Consider the following 17216-nt stretch of genomic DNA (forward strand, 5'->3'; position numbering starts at 1 on the left):
TTCCAGATTCTGCCAGGAGTCAAATATCAGCATGGTGGGGTTGCCAGCAGTCAGGAGAGGCATAGGTGCTGAGCAGGCTTGGGGAAAAGGGTAAGGCACTCCAGAGCCTCACAACTCAGTCACTGACACCCCCTTAATCTGTCCACACCTGGATACCTCTGTCCAGGCAATTGACTCCTCAGCAGGGTGTAAACTCTGCAGGATGGGGTGACAAAGAGTTTAGAGGGTGGGGCTATTGCATTCCTCTAGGCTGATGATGAATGGAGGGGCATGCTCCTTCCAACAGTGGCAGTCCCCTCAACTCTCTCCCCAGAGCTACAAACCCCAGTTTCTCTTCACATGACTTGTCTTTTCTGCCCTCTCTCTGCCAGAGTCCAGGGTGAGTGGCTGCAAATGAGATTTTGTGCATTGGCCCTTTAAGAGGGTGCCTGCGTCTCTAGCAGGTCTTGTCTCTCCCTGTTGGCTAGAATCCCCACTGATTTTCATAGTCAGGTGTGTGGGCACCTCTTCCAAGTTCTATTGCTCTGGACTTGGGATCCTGGTTTGGGGTTGAAACTCCACACTACTCAGGGATATCCTTCTGGAATCTCTGCCACTGATTGTGGGAGTGGGGCCAGACATTTTCATGTCTCTGCCCTTCCTACCTGTCTTGATGTGGCTTCTTCTGTAAATCCTTGATTATAAGACTTCTCTTCAGCGAGTTTTCAGATGGTTATTCAGGTTGATTGCTCTATATTTTAATTATAATTCCAGTTCAGTCCTGGGAGGACATGAGTGTCTGATGAAGTCTTAATTAGTAGCATGATTAATGAAATTTAGAAGCCTGCCTTTTTATTCCCACCCCTAGTCATGCCTTCTACAATGTTCTCATGCCCACCCCTACTCTCCTCCTACACTATGCACCATAGCTTCTTATACGTTTTACAATGTATAATGAGAACTATCCTTCTATGACCTTCTGGATTTCATATGTCTTGTGACTTTGGCTAGTTGGTTAGCATGTGTGTATTCTCCAAGTCTTATTTGAGACATTACTTTATTCAGAGAACTTCTCTGACCTTGACCTTTTCCCAAATCTGAAGTTAAAGTGGTCCATGTATATTTTCTCACACAAGTTGTACTTCCCTTTATGTTATAATTGCTCATTTAATCATCTATATCCCACACTAGGTTGTAAATTACATTAAGACAGAAAGCCATATCTCCCTGTTGTGTCTTTAGTTGCCTTGTAGGGCATCAGTAAACACACACACACACATACACACACACACACACACACACACACACACACACACACACACTATGACTTCAGTCATCGTGAAATTTGTATATTCCACAATCAATTCCAATATATTTATACATCACAAGGATCTTAACTAGTAAGAACATCGGTGTTTTTTTTTTCATTATGATTATACTGCAGTCCCAAAATATGCACTCAAATATTTACTACAAAATAAATAATTTTATTTTTATTGTTGCACTTAACCAAGTAGTATTTGAAATTGTTAGAAATTATACCTTCAAAGGGACAACATTTTAAAAGCTTTATTTTTAAGATGAAAGAGATAAGGGATTAAGAAGTAAAAATTGGCAGTTACAAAATATTGACAGGGATGTAAAGTATAGCATAGGTATTATAGTCAATAATATTGTAATAACTATGCATGGTGCCAAGTAGGTATTAGACATTTTGGGGAGATCACTCTCTAAAGTATATGGATGTCTTTCTACTATGTTGTATACCTAAAACTAACAATATCAAATGTCAACTGTAATTTAAAAATTAAAAAAAGGATTTTTTATATAGCTTTACTTTGAACTAGATGAATAAAGTAATACAACCCGATTTAGCTGATTTTCTATTTGAAAAATCTGATGACACTCATATAGCAGCAACCTCACTTAATTATTCAAAAAACTCTTTAACTGTTGAACCATAAGAAAATTTTAAATGGAAGATGAGAAAAAGTAGTTTAAAATAACTAACATTGATCTAAATAAAAGGCATTCTTCATTTTGTGATCTATAACCCATATTTGGCAGGACACCTATGAAACCATTTTGCAGGGCAATCTTCTTTAAATAACAACTCACTTGCAATAGGCCCTAATACTTTATCATTAAATTTTTGTCTTCTGTTTTTCATGTGACCTGTGTTACTATTGATAACCCCTTGGAAGATGGTAAATGCTAATGACAGTTTGTGTAGATTTTACACTTAATATTAACTTTCTTTAGGAATGGAAACTCAGTGCTCTTATTTTTTTAATTATTAAAACACTAGAGGCCCAGTGCACAAATTTGTGCACTGGTGGGTTCCCTCTGCCTGGCTGGTGATCGAGGCCTATAAGGGGGCCAGCCAGTGGGGGAGAGGGGCCTTGGGAGGTTGGCAGGCCAGCCCCCCCGATCGGGGCAAGGGGCTGCAGTGGGGAGATGGGTGAAGGGGCTGTGGGAGGTTGGTTGGCAGCCCCCCCCATCGGGGCCGATCGGGGAGGCTGGCTGGCCAGGGTTGGGGGTGGGGTCACAGGAGGTTGGCTGGCCAGCGGGGGGAGGGCTGTAGGAGGTTGGCCAGCTGGTGGGGGGAGGGGCCATGGGAGGTTTGCTGGTGGGGGGCGCATGGAGGTTGGCCAGCTGGCTCCCCCTCCTCCCCATTGGGGCTGATTGAGGAGTTGGCAGGGGTGAGGAGCCGTGGAAGGTTGGCTGTGAGAGTGCACTGACCACCAGGGGGAAGCTCCTGCATTGAGTGTCTGCCCCCTGATGGTCAGTGTGCATCACAGAGACTGGTCAACCATCGTTCTGGTTGTTCCGGTTATTCCAGTCATTCTGTCATAATGGTTGCTTAGGCTTTTATATATGTAGATAAATTTTACTATTAAACATAAACAAAATCTGGAACAGACTGAATTGTGTGGGTCTAGAACATGGGTCATTGTTTGTTTAGTGAAGCCAAAAATGTTTATTGCAAACTATTATAAAAACAAAACAAAAATATCCCAAAACAGTTTTAGATTTTTGCCATACAGTATATGACATGTAATGAAATATATGATTAAAACAACTGTAGCAAGAATACTCAGAGTCTTTTCTATATAAGAATAGTCCACTTAAAATTTCCCCTTATATTTTACATGTCAGTGTGTATACTGACATCATCAACTGGTGAGCCAGTGTCATTATTTATCTCCCAGATCCAGCGGCACAATTGGCAAGTACACCGCCATAGACTAACTGAAACTGTTCTTAGTGTCTTTTTCATTCTGAATATTTCATGCTGAATTGCCTTTCTCTTGGTAGAGAGAAAAGAGATGCAGCTCAGAAATAGCACTTATCACCCGCACTGACATTTCATTAACTAAAACAAATAATATGGCCAAACTTGAGGTAAAAAATGTAGGAAGCAAAATCCTCCTACAGGCCTGGTCCGTGTGGCTCAGTGGTTGAGCATTGGAACCAGGAGGTCATGGTTCAATTCCTGGCCAGGGCATAGGCCAGGATTGTGGGTTTAATTCTCAGTAGACAGGAGGTAGCCAATCAATGATTCTTCTCATCATTGATGTTTCTATCCCTCTCTCCCTTTCCCTTCCTCTCTGAAATCAATTAAAAAAAAATAACTCCCACAGAAAGAAGCTTAATATTAGTTAACTAGAGGCCCGGTGCACGAAATTCGTGCACGGAGTGGGGTGTCCCTTAGCCCAGACTGCACCCTTTCCAATCTGGGACCCCTCGAGGGATGTCTGGGCCTAAACGGGCAGTTGGACATCCCTCTCACAATCCAGGAATGCTGGCTCTCAACTGCTAACCTGCCTGCCTGCCTTCCTGATTGCCCCTAACTGCTTCTGCCTGCTGGCTCCCAACTGCTTGCCTGCCTGCCTTCCTGATCACCCCCTAACCACTCTGTTGCCAGTCTGATTGATGCCTAACTGCTCCCCTGCTAGACTGTTTGCCCCTAACTGCCCTCCCCTTCAGGCCTGGTCCCTCCCAACTGCCCTCCCCTGCTGGCCATCTTGTGGTGGTCATCTTGTGTCCACATGGGGGCAGGATCTTTGACCACATGGGGGCAGCCATCTTGTGTGTTGGAGTGATGGTCAATCTGCATATTACTCTTTTATTAGATAGGATAGAGGCCTGGTGCATGGGTGGGGGCCAGCTGGTTTGCCCTGAAGGGTGTCCCAGATCAGTGTGGGGGTTGCCTGGGGACATGGGGCGGCATGGGTGAAGGGCCTGTGGTGGTTTGCAGGACAGCCACACCCCCTGGAGACCCAAGCAGAGGCCCTGGTATCTGGGATTTATGTATCTTCTACAATTGAAACTTTGTAGCCTGGAGCGGAGGCCTAGGCCAGCCAGAGCTGCAGAAGCTTGGCTTCCTCCATCACCGGAGGCAACCCTAGCCTTCTGCTCTTCTAGCTCCAAGGCTGCCGCCATTTCTGTTGGAATTTATTTACCTTCTATAATTGAAACTTTATAGCATTGAGTGGAGGCCTAGGCCGGCAAGGGCAGGCAGAAAGCTTGGCTTCCTCCATTGCTGGGTAAACCCAAGCCTCCCTCCTCTCTGTGGCCGCAGCCATATTGGTTGGGTTTATTTGCAAATTTGCTCCTTAATGGCTGGTGAGCATGGCTGGTGGGTGTAGTGGAGGTATGGTCAATTTGCATATTAATATTTTCTTAGATAAGGTGTTTATTATTTATTTTCTGCTTCTTTTATTAGCACCCCCTTATTTCTGTTGTTCTCTTTGATAAATATAAGTTCCTGGAACAGAGTTTGGTATATAGTAGCTATTAAGTAAAATTTCATTGAATGAATGAATGAATGAGGAAAAATACACTTTTTATTACATTGGTTTGCATTTTATAACCATTGAGGTCTTTTAGAATTGCCATGCTTAAGGTGATTGCTGGCTCTGGTCTTTAAAAAAATAAGCTTATATAACAATAATTTATTGTTGATAGTTAAATTCTATTAAGGATATAATAATGTGGTGGAGCATAGTGAATAACATTACAATGATCTGAGAAGAAAGGTTCATAGCTGGTTCTGTATGTTTATAACTGGCTTCTTGACCTTGGACATGTTTCCTTTGTTAACAGAGCCCATATAGCACTGTGCCTAACACAAAGGGGCATGTCATGATTCGTCTAGGCCAATAATGGCACTACTTCTTCTCTTGCCCCTTGCAAAGATTGTTCTGGGTTGATTTTCTAATGAGAAAGTCCTTTAGTTTTACTAAAGGGCAACTGGAAATTAAGTTCCTCCTTAATGAAAGAAAGACTTGTTTAAGGAGAATGTCTTTTAAGCCCTCTTCCCCTTCTCTTCCATCTTGGATGCTATTAGATGAATGTAAATATGTCATACCTAGGTCTATGGCTACTATTATGGGACCAAGAGGTGACAAACATGAGGATGAAAACAAACACATAAAGAATGAAGAATTAGAGCAATGGAAAAAGCCAGTGTCCTGTGTCATATGGTTGAGCTGCCAAAGCCATCCTGCAATCGCCAGGCTACAGAATTCTTGTTAAGTAGACAATGAGTAAGCAGTGGTTCAAGAAACTAAGTATTTTGTTCTGGCAGCTAGACTGAGACAGATCATTTGAGTAAAAAAATCATAAACAAATATCTCAAAATATAGCAATATGTTTTTAAAAGATCTGAAATAAGAAGGGAATACAGATAAAAAGAATAGCTTTAGCATATTGCCAGTATATTTGATATGGTCAAAATGCTAAAATGTAAACTGATTTGGCTAAATATAAATAGGGATTTTATTAGAAAATACAAACTTGACTTTCAAAGGATATAGTATTAATTAGGAGCTAAATATCTATCCTATATAATAAAGAGCTAATATGTAGATAGTCATCACACCCTCACGCCCTCGTGTCCTCTCTCCGGGGCTGGGGGACCCGAGGCCAGGCCAGGGGACTTGAAGCTGCAGCCCCCACCCTGGTGGCAGGGTTGGGGGACCTGAGGCCATGCCCCCCACCCAGCGGGTTTGATGGGAGACCTGAGGCTGCACCCCCCACTCAGCACCAGGCCAGGGGACCTGAGGCTGCGCCCCCCACCCTGCGGGGCTTGACAGGGGTAGGGCTGGCCAGGTCTGGGTCTCACGTGATTTTGAGGCACACGCGGGTGGGTGGAGACTTGACTCTGGGTCCCATGGCACACCTCAGACTCTGACAGGAGGCAGATTTTCATAAACATTTTACTAACTTTCTTTCATCTCTGACACTTCTATTATAGAGAAAGGGCAAATAGCAATATTAAAATATTTTCTCTAATTAATTCCCTTTTAATGTGCACAAATTTTGTGCACTTGGCCACTAGTCTATACTAATAAAAGGGTAATATGCTAATTAGATTGGGTCAACCGGCTGTCTTCCAGATGTCCAACTTCCTTCCAGACAAAGCCATGGTGGTGGGGGCCCAGGCAGAGGCAGTTAGGGGCGAGATCAGGCTGGCAGGGGAGAGCAGTTAGGGGTTAGATCAGACTGGTAGGGGTTAGGGGGCGAGATCAGGCTGGCAGGGGTTGGGGCAACCAGGCCGGCAGGGGAGGACCATTAGGGGTAACCAGGCTGGTAGAGGAGGGCTGTTGGAGGTGCCCAGGCCGGCAGGGGAGGGCAGTTGGGGGCATTGGCCCCGATAGCCAGCCAGGCTGAGGGATCCCACCTGTGCATGAATTCTTGTACCAGGCCTCTAGTGATTTTATAATTTTATGGACAATAAGACATACCTTTGGAAGCACGTGGCAAATAATATTGTACTTTGGATATTAATGCATCACCTGTGAAAAATGGAGGTTTTGCTCCAAATTCAGAAAGGCATTGTGGGTTGTAAAAGGAGACATAAGAACCTGGAAAGTTATGTCACCCCTTTGGGAGGATAAGTCAGTGACACAAGTGAGGGAATAAATGACGTTCCTATTGAGTTTAAGGTGTATGGCTATGAATTTATTTGACAGCAAGTAACAGAAAATTCTATTACTAGGGCTTAAACAAGGTTTTATTTGTCACATGCAGCAGAAGTTAAAAGTTGGGAATACAGGACTGTCATGGTGGTTCAATGATGCAATGAGGAACTGAAGCTGTTTCCTTCCTCAGCTCCTCCACTCTTATTATGCATTCTTAAACCTTATATTTCCTGTCTGAGGGTTGGAGAATAAAATTTCACCTTATGTTGGCAGCACTAGGTTTTGCCTTTTGATTTGGGGAAGAAATACCCAGGATTTCTGATGAAAGCTCATTGGCCCAAACTCTGTCACAATCCTACCCCTGATAGCAAGGTAGAGTGGGAAATTGAGTATTTTAACTGACAAGCAATTACAGTAGAATAATGTGAGGCTGAAAATAATCACAGATGAGTTTTAGAGACTCAATAAAGAATGTGATTAGCCCTAGCCGGTTTGACTCAGTGGATAGATTGTTGGCCTGCAGGCTGAAGGGTCCAGGGTTCGATTCCAGTCAAGGACATGTACTCCCTTGCAGGCTCCTTTCCGGCCTGTGGTCAGGGTGTGTGCAGGAGGCAACCAATCAATGTGTTTCTCTCTGTTTTTCCCTCTTTCTTCCACTTTCCCTAAAAATCAATTGAAAAATATCCTCGAGTGAGGATTAACAACAACAACAACAAAAAGAATGTTATTATCTGAAAAAGATTCATTTTTGTTTATGGCCTTTCATATTTGGAGATGAGAAAGTCCTTATGAATTGTCATAACTACGGCGGGAAGGAGCACCTCTTTCCACCATGCCGGTCCCACTCTCCCTGCCTGCAGCCCACCTTTCCCTCCCGTTCTCCTTTGTGAACCTTACCCCACCTTTTACTGGTATTTCTTGAACAAGGTCTAAGGCATTTAATTCATACAGATATCCTCACACTCTGCTGCTGTCTCCCAAGCTGTGTCCACAACTTATAATCCACATCCTACAAAACTCTTACAGAAGCACATTTTGTTTGGCTCTTGGATTCTTCACTGTCTCCCTCACTCGATTAGTGCTTCTCCTTTATTGTCCTTTGAGCTATATGTGGTTTCATCTGATCTCCCCAATGATATTCCCTTCACCCCACCAAATACATAGAAAGGCCCAGAGACTTCTCTGACAGGCTCGAAATCGCCTTTCAATGTTTGGAGAGACAGAGACCTAAAAGGCAGTGAGAAATTTCGTTTTGGGGGAGAAGATGGAAACATTCGTAATTGAATATCTTTTAAATCCCCATCTCTCTGAGAATCGCTGCCCATGCCTGCCTGGACTCCCTTCCCCAGACAAGGAAGGGCTCCGTCTCACTGAGTACACACAGAACTGTGCTTGGGGGCAGGGAGCCAAAATTGGTTTCTGTTTATCATGGGAAAGAGCCCAAGGTACTTCGTTTTAAGCTGCACTGAATCTGGTATCATTCATCTGTTTATGTTCTTTTAAAAAAGGCTTTAAAATTTCAGTGCAGAACAACAACAACAAAAAAGCAAATTGTCCTTTGATTCCATAATGGTTTTTATTCCCCAGAACTGCAGTGTGCAAATAAGAAAAGCAAATTATGTTCTGAATTAAACTTTTGTCACTTCAGCTAGGCTGAGTCACCTTTGACGTTACATTTTTTTTTTTTTTTAACTTAGCCGGCCACATATCTAGAGCTATTTTAAAACGTGTCACGTACAAACCTGTAAATTTTAGGATGTTCTACTTCAGGCAAGTCATCTAAAGGAAGGTAACTGAGCTGAATTTACCCATATATTTCCCTGGACTTCAGTTCTCTCTCGAATCTATTGGTTTCTACAGTAGCATCCAGAATATTAAAGTGTGATCATTATGGATGCAGGCCTCTCTGGTCCCCTTGGATGCTCCACAGATGGCAAGATGCAGTCAGAGTGGGAAGATAAATGCATTAAACTTCTCCTTGCACATATCCCATGGTAGCAAGATAAGCAAACGGTAAGCCATTTTTCAGTGAACAGCTTCAGAATATTTCTTAAGCTTTCAAATAGCCAAGAACACAAGCAAGAGTCTATGGTCCTAATAAGTCCATGGTTGATTCAAAAAGGATGCTATATCTGTGGAAGATGAGAAGACATCAAGATAGAATGTATATAATCAACATTAACCAGAGATCCAAACATAAATATTCTACGTTTTTGTGCTCTTCTTATAAAACTTGTTTTTCCCATGAATGCTAGACATGAAGGTGTCCTTAGGGCTGCTACTAATCGTACAGCCTAGCTGTGCAAGTTAGCAGCAGCTACAGACTTTCTCTCCAGGAGCGACTCGAAGCATCAGCCTGGTGAGAGGGCAAATTCAGCTAACGCATGTGTTTGGAAACTATGCATTTATTATCCTGGTTCTATTTAGAGAATGTAAGTATCCGGGTATCTAAGGGAGTGCTGATGGAGAGTATGCCCTTCCAAGCCACACCTGCTCAGTCCTATATCTATGTAGAGTCCGATCTTCCAAAGTGTGATGTTATCTTTCTAAAATACTTCTGAGAAAGAAATACTCACTTTCAATGGCTGAAAACAAACCTCCAGAGGAAGTCATGGAATCAACTGGATGCCTCTGACCTTTTTGGACGTTTAAAGGAGGCAGTTTGATGTATGGCTTGGGAAATGTAGTTTAGAGTCAGAGAGACTTCTTTTCAAACCCCAGTTGTACCGTTCAGCTGTTGTTTGATCTTTGGCAGGCCACTTTATCTCTTGTACTCTCAGATTCTTTATTTGAAGGTAACCTACTGCCCAATGTTGTGTGGATCAAGATGGTATGTGTATAGTTCCTAAGACATCGCTTGGCACCTTCTAGATGCTTAGAATGGCAGCTATTATTATTAATATCATCATCAATGGTATTGTTATAGTGAAACAATTCTTTGACTCAACAAAAAAATAATTGAGCTGTGGTTTTGACCCATGCTTTGTCACAGATCATAAAGACACCAAGTTGAGAAGTTGAAGATTTGGCAAAGTGGAAAGACTTGCACATGAATTTCTAAGAATAACCTGGTAATTATTTACAAAGAGCAAGGGATACACTGAGGAGCAGGCTCCACACCATGAATATTGACTTTTGGGAGTAGGGTAGGTTTCATGGGAGAAATGTCACATTGTAGCTGGTTCTGAAGGGATGGAGGGTGGAGAATTCCAAACAGAGAGAAAAAACAGTGAGTGTAATGGAAAACAGGTTTAGAAGTACAATGTTCTTTAGAGTGATTAGTCCTAAGTAAGCAAAGATTAGGTTTCAGGAGAGATGATTGGGGGTTGGGGTAGGAGAGGAGTAGCAGGATGGGAACATGAATGATAGTCTGAAACTTGGTAAATCTGATGGGTTCATGCTTACTCTGTGTGCACTGCTGGGCTACTAGGAGGCTTTTAAACCAGGAAATGTCACAGTAAGATTTGTGTTTTGGAAAGATAATGCTCATATATTGTGAAGGGTTTATGTGGGAGAAATAGGAGATGAGATGCAGGGACACTAGAAAATTATTACAATAAGAAGGCATTTTAGGGCAGAGCAGTAGAAATAAGGATATGAAGGTGTATTTCAAAGCTAGAAAGGCAGACCCCTGAAGTGAAAATATTTATCCCTCACTGCAGTCTCTTTCAGATATTCTAAGACAACTGTTGTGAACTTTCTAAATAGTCCTTTATCAAACCAAATATCTTCCACTCCTTTAATTGTTTCAATTTAGAGATGACTTGTCTTCCCTAGCATGCTTTTTTGTGAGTAATCATAATCTGTCATTTTCCTCTTTTAAAATAAGGTGCATGAATTGAAACCCGTACTTCAAATGTAGATTCATCATCCCCCACAAACCAGACACTATACTATCAATTTATTATAAAATGGCATTGTCATTTTAAAAATCTTGTCATATTTTTGGCATCTTTTGAACTTGTGGTCAACTAATACCCTCAGATCTGTTTGCTTTAACTCTTGTTGTGACATCTTTTATTTTATTTATTTTTAAAAGATTTAAAATTTATTTTTAGGGAGAGTAGAGGGAGAGGGAAACATCGATGTGAGAGTAAAACATTGATTGGCTGCCTCTTGCACATTCCCAACTGGGGATTGAGCCTACAATCTGAGCATATGCCCTGACTGGGAATCAAACTGGCAACCCTTCTGTGCACAGGATAACGCCCAACCAGCTGAGCCACTCTGGCCAAGGCTGTTGTGCCATGTTTTAGAATTTGATCTTCAAGGTTTCAACTTGTCATTATAATCTAATATTTTGACAGGCTGAATTACTGGGGCAGGTGTCTGGAAAAATGATTGGAAGATTACATTTTGAAATACCTTATGTTGCTAAATAAGTGAGAGTGCTTTATGAATAACCACATCTATTAAGCTGTTTGGTAGCTCTTTGTGGGAACTTCTATAGAGTAAATCACTGTTCAAACCATTGATCTTAAATTTGGAATCTAAGATACATAGCCTTGGAATACTCCCATCCCTGCCCCAGATAAGCTATTTTACAGCTGATAGATATTTTGGGAAATGGGGAAATCTCCCTTACAAAAACACACTTAGGCTTCATCTGATTCCCAGATCATCAACAAATTCAGCCATTATTTCCCATAAGTCTAAATCACACACAATACAAGATGGTATAAAAAGACTAAATATTTTTGTTGATAAAATCAACAGATCCTCCTCTTTGTCCTTAATTTCCTAATCTTAAAATAGGGAAGACAACAATCTAATCTAATAATAGACAAATATGCAAATTGACCGCACCTTCGCCACGCCCAAGCCACGCCCACCAGTCAATCAGGACAAATATGCAAATTATCAAAACAAATATGGCGGCTAATTTACATATCATGACAGCATAGAAAGAAGCCAAGAGCTGCAGAAGGGAGCAAAGCTGCAGAGAAGCAAGCAAGCGGGGGGGGGGGGGGGGGGAGGTAGGAGCGGAGGTGGGGCCGGGGGAGAAGGGAGGAGCGGAGGCGGGGCCAGGGGAGAAGGGAGGAGCGGAGGCTGGCCGGGGGAGAAGGGAAAAGCAGGCCGGCTGGCAGAGAAGGCGGGCCGGGGGTGAAGGGAGGAGCGGAGGCAGGGCCAGGGAAGAAGGAAGGAGAGCAGGCTGGCAGAGAAGTTACAAAAGCAGGGGGGCTGGCGGAGATCGCGGGGCGGGGGACAAGGGAGGAGAGCAGGCAGGGTGGGGTAGAGTGCAGCAGGAAACCCTATTGCAGGATTTTTCCTGCAACGAGAACGCTAGTAAAAATAATAATATTTGATGGGATCATAATGAAGGTTAACCATATTTGTAAGATAATTAGAATTCTGCCAGGCTCATAGAAAGCACTATATAGTAAGTACAATATAAATGTTTGTTAATTCAATAAGTATCATTTTCTTCCATCACTACCACAAACTTAGGCAGCCAGCCACCTAACCCTACTCTCCCTGTAAAGAAGAGTGAAGACCTCACTCAGATCCTTTGTTCTCTAGCTTACCCTCTGTTGAACAAGAATCTTTGATAATCTATCAAAAAACACTTATTAAGGATCTACTATATTGCCGACACTGTGTTTAAGTTGTGCTTACACAAGATTAATAAGACATGATCTTTGCTTAAGAAACTTTAGAGTCCAGTGGTTTTAACAGGCCATATGGACAAATCAGTGACTTCCAACCTGTGAAGTTATTATAAGTACGGGGTCATCCATATGCACTTACATATTTCTCAAAAAAATGGACATTGGAATTATGACTGTGGCATGTGTTAGGAGGTTGGGCACTGTAATGTGTTATATCTTAAAAATAAGTCCTTTAAAAAAAGGAACTATTGATCTCTTAGAAACTGAGGACAATTATTAAATGCAGGGGTGACTAGAATACAGTGGGGATAAAAGTAGTGCCTGATTAAAGGTGGAAAATGATTATGGCATATTTATGCATTGAGGAAGTTATCTTTGCTATACTGTTTCAGACATTGTCATCTAAAACCATTTTTTTAATGAGATAATAAGCATAAATATCATAACTTCATCCACATTTAACTGTGAATATTTGATACCCAGATCAATAAAATGACTTTTTCTATCTGTGTCCTCCAACACCCCACATATAAACCAGAAGTCAAGTGGCATTGTGAAAACATAGATCTTTCACTACTCTTCTGTGGTCATTCTAAACATTTTAAATAATTCTTCATTGACAATACTATTATAAGTCAATTCTCCTTGAAGTCCGCTATGCTTACAAGGAAGACAGCTGAAATGGTCAGCTACATGGTGTTCTTTTTTACTATTATTATTATTTAAAGTATTACACATGTCTCCTTTTCCCCCCATTGACCTCTCTCCGGTCATTCCCACCCCCCAGCACATGCCCTCACCCCCCTAAGAACTGTGTCCATGGGTTATGTTTATATGCATGCATACAAGTCCTTTGGTTGATCTCTTTCCTCCTGCCCCCGTTCTTTCCTGCCTATAGCTAAAGTCTAATTGTACCCTTTCAAACACAGCAGAAGACGAAGCTGACATAGGTATAATAAGGCTGCATCTAACCACTCTCCCAGCTCAGGGGGTTTTAAACTGATTCTACTCAGTACCATTCCTCTTCCACTTTCTCCCTCTTCTTCCTAGGGTGGCAGGTATTCCAAAACACTGCAGGGTAAATTGTAGTGATAAATTGGACAGGTTAGCTCTGCCTACACAGAAGGGCACCACATTTGTTGGGACTTCACTAGGTGCATGGCGGGATGTGTCCAGGGAGGCCAGGGCTCCCCTGCAGCAGATGGGAAGAAAACCCAGTTGAAGCCTTGGCTGCAAGCTTTGTATGAACCTCACTGGAGTAAATGTGGGATGTTCTGCAAATGTTCCATAGAGCTTTGAACACACCAATAATGTCCCTCCTGGGAGTAATCTGGCTGAACCACCTCTCATTCCTGTATGACCCCTGAAGATCCATCACATTCCTAAAAATCCTTATCTGCTACCCTTTTCCTCTCAAATGCATTGCCTCCATTTTTATACTTTTGACACAGAGTCTTCTAATGTAACTCATCTAATAGAATGTATGCCTGTGAAAACACTAGAGACAGCGATTGGCAGGCTATCTCTGCTGTCTGCCCTGATAAACTTGAGGAACTTACTGCTTGAATAGAGATATTTAGGGGAAAAGAATAGAGAACTTGGGAGAGGGTGAGGAATACAAGCAAGAAAAAGAAAACTTGGTTAGAATTTCAAACAACTCTACATCAGCTCAATTATATGTAGAGGTCTCCCATGTTTTGTGGACCCTAGAATGAGATTGCGGGGATTCAACTGTCCTAGTCTGCAACTTGCTTGTTGAGTTACTTTCAACAAATGATTGTCTCTCTCTAGGCCTCAATGCTGTCCTTATCTGTGAATGAGGATAACAGCAGCACTCTTTTTCGTGGTCATTATGAGCAGTAAATGAGTAGATATGTAATATGCTTGGCATACATATAATAAACACGCAAAAGTTGAAATGCTTTATTGAATTTTGTTTTTACTGGAAAAAAAAACACATAACACTGATAGAACTATTATTATAAGTGAACTTGTTTTTCAGACTCTCACATTTATAAATCTCAAAAACTATTTTACTAATCCTAATATTGCCCACTATATGGAAGGGTTAGACTAGTAATCTTGCTATGATGGTATCGTAGAAAGTTTATACTAACACTCCGTAAATATGCAGACAAAAGAAACTTGGGGATTGAGCTCCAGTTGCTATGGCTGTAAAGATAAGGGGAAACTTCTTAAGTTTAGCTAAATAGCTAAGAATTTGGGATGAGATAGAAAAGAAATTTCAAAGCTAAGCCAATGGTGCAGAATCTCTTCATTTGCTGTAAATTTAACCACCTTCCAAACCACTTTCTTGCTGGCAGACATATATATATATATATATATATATATATATATATATATATATATATATATATATAGTTTGCTTTTGTTTTGCTTTGTTCCTAATTCTATCAGAAGATATTTCCCAAGGGAACATATTTCTGGCTATAAATAGGAAATCAATGGTAAAGCAGGTTTCACTTTGCTGAACTTATTGATTCTATAAGGCGAAAGCGGCTCACATATATATACATCTGGCCAGGGCAAAGGGCACCAGGCGATGAGTCATGCTTGTTTCTTTCTAAACTGCCTTTCTTGGCCCTTTCAGATCCAACAGGCTGAAAGGGAAAAGGGGCGTTCTTTAGCTTCACACAAACTCACAGCCATTTTGATGACAAGAAAGCGTGTTGCTTCCCAATGTGTCTTTGTTCGAGTGATAGCAGGCCCATTGAAACCTCCTGATGGAGCTCATTGAAAATAATAGGCCCCATTATCTTCACTGGCAATGCTGCCATGAGAGCTTCAAAAACGGAAATAATGACAGCACGCAGTGGATGTACAGTGGAAAGGCAGAGCGTGATTATGAGCAATTTCTGGCTCTCTTCTCCCCACCTCTGTGGCTGAGGAGGGGGCAGGGGCAAAGCTGAAAGGCACAAGGAAGAGGCATTTCCTATCTATACCCTTTTGGACATTTGCATCTTTCAAACTTCAACGTTTTATCGTAAATAATTTGTAAAACTGAACTATCAGTTTCAGAATCGCTCCAGAGACCAGAGTTTGAAAGTAACAGGTCCTTTAATTACTGGCACGAAATACTGTCATACTTGGTTACTCGGCAGGGACTGCCACGCAGAACAGGTATGAAATGTCCATCAGACAGACAGCAAGTGCAGGAGCACCAGGTGCGGGACCCCACCGCCCGGTCACAGAGGCCTTCCTTCCCCAGGTCAGCTCTCCTCGTAGCCCCAGTGTGCCAGTAGGTCTGCGCTTGAGAGGAGCCCGTGGGAAGAGAGGCAAACCTGGAAGGAGAACATCAGTCCCCAGAAAAACACATGGGGCCAGGAGCAGGCCTATTAGCTGTAAGAAATTACCTGGAGAAAACTTCCCCGAGGGCTCCATGGCATCTGAGCAGAAAAAGGCTCCCTCAGGGGGAGAAGGAACTGTATTTCAGTAAAGGGAGGGTGGGGGTGTAGGGGGTGAGAATATTTGGTTTTTGGAAACCTTTCTTTTTGTCACTTGTTATTATCTCTGTTTTCAGAAATGAAATGTCTTAAAACCACCAGCCAACACACACAGACATTATTTTTTTTTTCATCTGAAACAACTCTAAAGAACACAGTGTGCTGTTACATCCCCCTCGGGGCTTATATTTAATATAAGAACAAGATGGTCTCCCTGCTTCCCTTGTGCCTGACGATAGCTGGGGAGAGAGGCCTGTGGCAGCAGCAGCCGCATCCGGCTGTTGTGGCAAAATGAGAAGTGACAAGAAGGAAAAGGATATCTGATAGGAACTTCCCCCAGATGTGTGGAGTGGTTGAAGCAGGCAGTTACATTCCCCAGACCCAGGCAGGAAATGCTGAGAAAACGCTGGGAGCTTATTGGGACCTACAGCTATGAAGAAGTAAACTCTCTCCCTGCTCCATTCTTCCTCTGGCAGATGCTCTGCTCTATTCAGTCTAGTTGCGTGACTCCTTCCTTCCAGGCCCGCAGTCCAGGGGGTGATGTTACTTTATCTGAGAGAGGTTACCCCTTGGGAAACATGCCAGTACAACTCACCAGCATGTACGGTCACATGCACACATACACAGGCCCCACGGGGCCCCACCTTTTCACACTAAACCACAGCAAAAGGCAACTGAGGATGCTGCTTGGTGTCTGCAAAGCTTGCTGCCGGGCGGGTCTCTAGAGCTTCATGCATTCATCTCTGCTCCGTCAGAGCAGTGACAGTCTGTCCCCCTGCCTGGCACCCAGTGGGTGCTCCAAGGACATTTCTGAATTAAACTGTGCACCACATATAGAAACCATTTCCACTGAGAGTAAATATGAGAAGATTTTAAGGAAAATTTATTTTTCTAGTTTATATTTATAGCGTCTTAAATTATGTAATTTTTGCCTTTCTAAAATCTGTTACAAGTAGAATTCATAAGCAGAATTTCATTATATTTATTAAACTCTGTCTTATTCCCTTCAGCCTTCTACACCAAAATACCAGAGACTGGGTAATTTATAAACAACAGAAATTGATTTCTCACAGTTCTCGAGGCTGGGGAGCCCAAATCAGTGTGTGGTGAGAGCAGATTCAGTGTGTGGTGAGAGCCCTCTTCCTGGTTCCTAGACAGGCCCTTCCTACTGTGTCCTCACATGGAGGAAGGGGCTACGGAGCTCTTGGGGGTCTCTTTTCTAAGGTCACTCATAC

Source organism: Cnephaeus nilssonii (genome assembly GCF_951640355.1).
Source record: "Cnephaeus nilssonii genome assembly, chromosome: 4".
NCBI lineage: Eukaryota > Metazoa > Chordata > Mammalia > Chiroptera > Vespertilionidae > Cnephaeus > Cnephaeus nilssonii.